Source organism: Myotis lucifugus, unplaced genomic scaffold (assembly GCF_000147115.1).
Source record: "Myotis lucifugus unplaced genomic scaffold, Myoluc2.0 scaffold_297, whole genome shotgun sequence".
Classification (NCBI taxonomy): Eukaryota; Metazoa; Chordata; class Mammalia; order Chiroptera; family Vespertilionidae; genus Myotis; species Myotis lucifugus.
This window is the reverse complement of record NW_005871345.1, coordinates 213,869-219,868: the sequence shown is the minus strand read 5'-3', so window position 1 is coordinate 219,868 and position 6,000 is coordinate 213,869.

Genomic DNA, 6,000 nt, shown 5'->3' with positions numbered 1-6,000 from the left:
TTTAAAAAGTGAGATGCCAAACAGGATTGAAAAGTTGTAGTCTATTTTCAATATTTACATGTAACAAATTAACACTTCAAATTGTTGATGGAAGAAACGTCTAAACCTGTAGAGATTTTTATAAGCAGTCATTTGAGCCAAATTGAGGACAATGTCAGGAAGCAAGATCTCAAATGGCCCTAGCCGGTTTGGCTCAGTGGATAGAGCATGGCCTGCAGACCCGTGGGTCAGGGGCAGGACCTTGGTTGCAGGCTCCTCCCCGTCCCTGAGTGCAGGAGGCAACCAATCAATGTGCTTCTCTCACATCGATGTTTCTGTCTTTTCCTCTCTCTTCCCCCTCCCTAAAAATCAATGGAAAAATATTCCCGGTGAGGATTAACGACAATAAATAAATAAATATCTCAAATGCTTGGGGGGTGGGGTGGGAGGGGGGAGATGATTAAGGAAGGAACTTAAAGAAGATTACATGAAGGTAAGAGAAAGCAAGGTAACCAGATAGGTAACTAGATTATGGGCTCCCTTGAAGGTGGTCAAGGGAGCCCATAATCTACTCACCTTCAAGGGGTCTGGAAAAGAGGATTATTTCTGGCATTTCAAAGGTATGTTAACCTAGATGCACAGGAACAATGGGCAGGACTTGCTTAAAAAACCTTTTACCAAAGAAGTTATACCCACCATGACCTGCCCAGTTAGGCATTTATGATCAGATCACCCTGTGAAGTTATTTTTGGTCACTGAACTTGTTCATATCTACTTTTATATCCACAAAAACGCAAAAAATAGACTCTATAATGTTGAGAGTCTAATTTAAGGCCCTTTGGGAGCTTTAGGCCTTGGGCAGATAGATGCTTCCCCTCCACATTCCACAGGCCCACACATCCAGGCATTTCTCAGGGGAGGAGGTGGTGAGATACCTGCTTTGACTGGTATTCTGAAAATACCACCATCCCTTCCCTACTGCCTGGGTACCTATGAAGAAACCTCTGCAGAGGGGAGGGGTGAACCTACACAGTGGATTAGGGAGAGATTCCGGGGTGAACATGAGGATGGACAATAATGGTTCTGGGCTTGGCTCTGAGATGGAGTGCAGACCTGGGCATGCGTCTGGGAATCCTGAACAGACTCCAACTCTCTTAGGCTGGTAGAGGAATTTTTAAAGTTCCAGATGCGTCTGAAGGGAGAGCTCCTCTATTCCAACTCCAGTCCGATCCAACTTCCATCAGACCCCAGCCCTAGGGGCCCTGGCCGCTGGAACACAGACACTCAGGGGGTCACTGAATGCCCAGGGGACTGCCAAGGCAAATTGGGGTGGACGGGAAACCTAGTTCCTGATGCTCTGATGGGCACAGGAGAAATAGATGGAGGTCAGAAAGGGCTAAGCAGGAAGGAAACTATAGGACCAGGCAAAATGGTTGTTTGGGAGGTGGGCAATGGGGCTCAGTACCTGGGGGAATGTAGGTGGGGGCAGCAGAGTGCAAACCTGCAGGAAAATGAGACTGCCCCTGGAGTGCCTGGGCACTGCGCAGCGACAGTCAGACTTGGAAGTGAATCCTGGTTTATTAGCTGTGTGATCTTGGCCAAGCTATATGACCTCTGACCTCAGTTCCTCATCTATGACTGACTTGGGTGAAGCGTGAATGTGTAAAGTGCCCAGCACAGTGCTCTCCCTCCATGGCTGTTCCTCTTCACCTTGGCTCTCCCTGCAACTTGTGCTTTCATGAAAGATGAAAGGGTTTTTGGCTGAGGGCAGGAGGAGCCTTTTTTCTTGCCTTATGCCTTATCCTTGCCCTCTCTTTCACAGAGGGTTAGAGGGATTCTAACTTGTTCAGAGAGAGCTGGGGGCCCCAGGTTAGGCTGGAGAAAGCCCAGTGTGGGTGGGCAGCTAAGACCCGGGAGTCAGCCTTGGGCAGCCAGGCCCTCAGCTTTGAGGCCTGTCTTTGCTATATTCAGAGGAAGACAGGAAAGGACCCCTTCACCTGGCTTTCTGGGTCCCAGTCTTCTCTCCCCTTTCTAGCAGGACCAACCAGCTAGTCTTTCTCTCATCCCAACCTAGGATTTCATTGACCTGTTCTTGTTCCTCCTGCTATTCAGAACTTCTCAGGTGCTCACGAATTCTTCTAGTTCTTCCTTTGGACTCGTCAGCATCCAGATTGCCTGGGTTCCAATCCTGGTTCCAACACTAGCTGGCGACTTTGGCAAGCTACACGACCTCTTGGAGCCTCTGGTTCCCTGTCTGTAATGTGGGATAATAATGGAACCGATAGCATTGATTCGTTGTGAGGATTAAGAGAATCCCGAGAACAGCGCCTGGCCCATGATGTATAAATGTTGGATAAAAGCAACTGTTACTGTTATTTGATGCCAGCCCTGGAGAGGAGGGGGGAGCAGAATATTAAGGACACAGTGCTGCTCTCTGGGAACTCACACCACTGAGATCACGCTTGAATCCAGTCAGTACCTCCCCACTGAACTTGGAATAAAATCCAAATGCTCCACCACAGTACCCTATGTGATCTGGTCCCTACCCACCTCTTCCACCTCCTCGCATCCCACTCTCCCCCAGCCTCTGTTTTCCATTCACACTGTCTTTTCTGTTTCTCAAATATACCCAGCTGTTTCTCACCTCCAGGACTCTGCATGCCCCACTCCCTCTGCCTGGGCCATTCATCCTTCCCTGCCTTTCTAAATTAAGGCAAACCCTGCCCCATAACTTCCTATCTCATAATACTATTTCATTTTCTTTATAGCATTTGTTATTATCAGAAATTATCTTGTTTCCTTATTTATCATCTGTCTCCTCCTAAGATAGAAGTTTCATGAGGCAAGGACCTTATCTGGCTCGTACTCCTCTGCATTCCTACCATTTAAAATAGTGCCTAGCCTGGCTGGTGTAGCTCAGTGGTTGAGCGTCAAGCCAGGAACCAAGAGGCCACTGGTTCAATTCCTGGTCAGGGCACATGCCCGGGTTGTGGGCTCGATCCCTTGTGGGGGGCGTGCAGGAGCAGCTGATCAATGATGTTTCTCTCTCATGATGTTTCTATCTCTCTCCCTAAAAAATCATATATATATTAGAGGCCCGCTGCATGAAGATTCGTGCAAGAATGGGCCTTCCTTTCCCTGGCTGCCAGCATTGCCTTCGCTCTGCCTTTCCACCTTCCCACGCTGCCCAGAGGCCCGGAGTGGCTGGGGCGGTGTGGAAGGCCTGCGTCCCACCCCGCCCTGGGCTGCTCCGCGCCTGTGTATGCAAATTAACTCACCATCTTTGTTGGGTTAATTTGCATACTCACTCCTGATTGGCTGATGGGTGTCGTGAAGGTACAGTCAATTTGCATCTTTGTCTTCTATGAGTGTAGATATATGTGTATAGCGACACTCATAAAAGACAAAGATGCTAATTGACCGTACCTTCGCAACGCTCACCAGCCAATCAGAAGAGCATGCAAATTAACCCAACAAAGATGGCCATCAAATTTGCATACTGCAGGTGGGGCAGGCAGCGCCAGACACTGCTGGTGTGTCTGGGGACCAGGGAGGCGTGGTGGGCAGTGCCAGAAGTCACCCGTGGGATCCGGGTGCAGATTGGGGACCGGGGAGGCGGAGCTGGCTATTGCCCCGGCCAGAAGCCTAAGGCCTGGGCAGGAGCAGAGTCGGCGATCACACAGGGCTGGGGGTCCCCTGCCCAGGCCTAATGCCCGGGCCAGAGGCCTGAATCCTGGGCAGGGGCGGAGCCTGCGATCAGAGGGGGCTGGGGGTCCCTTGCCCAGGCCTAAGGCCCCAGCCAGAGACCTGAGGCCTGGGAAGGGGCAGAGCCAGCAATCGCCTGGGGCTGGGGGTCCCCTGCCCAGGCCTAATTCCCCTGCCAGAGGCCTGAGGCCTGGGCAGGGGAGGAGCCTGCGATCGGAGCGGCCTGGGGATCCCCTGCCCAGGCCTAATGACCCAGCCAAAGGCCTGAGGCCTGGGTAGGCTATCGGAGCAGGCTTGGGGTCCCCTGTCCAGGCCTAATGCCCTGGCCAGAGGCCTAAGGCCCCGGCCAGAGGTCCTAGGCCTGGCAGGCGATTGGAGTGGACTGGGGGTTCCCTGCCCAGGCCTAACACTCCTCTGGCCTGGGCAGGGCCAGAGCCTGCTATCGGAGCAGGCTGGGAGTCCCCTGCCCAGGCCTAACGCCCCAGCCAGAGGCCTGAGGCCTGGGCAGGGGCCGAGCCGGGGATCAGTGTGAACTACAGAGGAAACACCTTTTCTGACCGCTCATTGGCTAAGCTCCCTGTATGCCACTGATAATATTCTTAGTAACTTGGGTAATAAGAATCCAAGAAGGTGATGTACAGTTTTTCCACCTCACTCCTGGAGAAAAAAACAAAGGTCTGCTGCTGGAGGGCTAAGAAATATCATATCCTGCCCTAGCCGGTTTGGCTCAGTAGATAATGCCTCGGCCTGCCTACCACAGGTCTGAGTTCAATTCTGATCAAGGGCATGTACCTAGGTTGCAGGCTCTTCCCTGGCTGGGGCCCAGGTCAGCGCTCATGCAAGAGGCAACCAATCAAAGTGTTCCTCTCACTTTGATGTTTCTCTCTGTCTTTCCCTTTCTCTTCTACATTTTCTAAAAATCAATGGAAACATATCCTCAAGTGAGGATAAAAAAAAATAATGAAGAAATGTCATATCCTATGAAAGACACATCTCGAAAATGCCTAAAGAAAGTTGTCATTTTTTCATGGTGAAGGGACTGGAGTCCATGTTGGTGAAAACACCTTGGTGTCTGTGGTGACTGTCAGTGGCTGCAGCAGCAGCGGGGTGATGGGGCTGCTGCCTTCCCCTGATCAGCCCGGTTGCCTCCCACAAAGGGAGGCCAGACTGCGGCTTAGGCCTGCTCCCCAAGGGGAGCAGGGAGCAGGCCTAAGCCATCAGTAGACATCCCCTGAGGGCTCCCAATATGTGAGAGGGGGTTGGGCTGAGGGACCCCCCCCCCCCAGTGAATGAATTTCGTGCACTGGGCCCCTAATATATATGTGTGTGTGTATGTGTGTGTGTGTGTGTGTGTGTGTGTGTGTGTGTGTGTGTGGTGCCTGGCAGGTGGCTCAGTGGTTGAGCATCAACCCATGAACCAATAGGTCATTGTTCAGGTCAGGGCACATGCCTGGGTTTTGGGCTTGACTCCCAGTAGGGGGCATGCAGGAGGCAGCCAATCAATGATTCTCTCTCCTCATTGAGGTTTCTATCTCTCTCTCCCTCTCCCTTTCTCTCTCTGAAATCAATAAAAACATAGAATGTTTCTTTAAAAACAAAAATAGTGCCTGGTGTAAAGTAGGTGCTCAATATGTATTTGGTGAATGGGGAGACACCAGCACCCAGCTGGAGAGGGAGCTTCTTGTCCTGTGCGCTCTGATTCTCTGTGTGTCTCCAAGCCCAGATGGAGTTTTCTTTGAAGGCAGGCTCCTGAGCCTAAACATCTTTGTAACTAAAGGTGACACGACAAATAATTAGCAACTAGTACCGTTATCGCCTACCAAGCAGTACATGCAGCAGTGTTCCGGAGGCCTTATTTGAGCCAGGCCTTTAGTTGCAGGACCACAGGGAGGTTGTGATAGTGGGATGCCCCGGAGCTGAGGAGATCATCTATTTACCAGCAGGAGCAGAGGTATCTCAGCATTTTAAACACCAGTGCCCCTGCCTCACAACTGGTGAGTGCAGATGAGTTATTTCAGGAGCTGAGGTCCAGAACAGTTCAGCTGGTTGGCACTTTTGTGGCCATCCAGGTCAAAACCTCCTACCCCACCCCTACCACACTTCTCCAAATGAGAAAGGACCAGAGGGGGCCCAAGGTCAAGAGCTGGTCAGAGGCAGGGTCCAGACATCAAACTAGCAGGTGAGGATTTGAATTTCTTTCTGAGAAAGGGCAGGGCAGCCGAATTCTAGCTTTCTGCAAGCCCCTGGAGCCTTTCCTGGCCAAGGGAGGGGTGTATTCCATCCATCACATCTTCCCTGCCTTTCCTGCCAGGGACT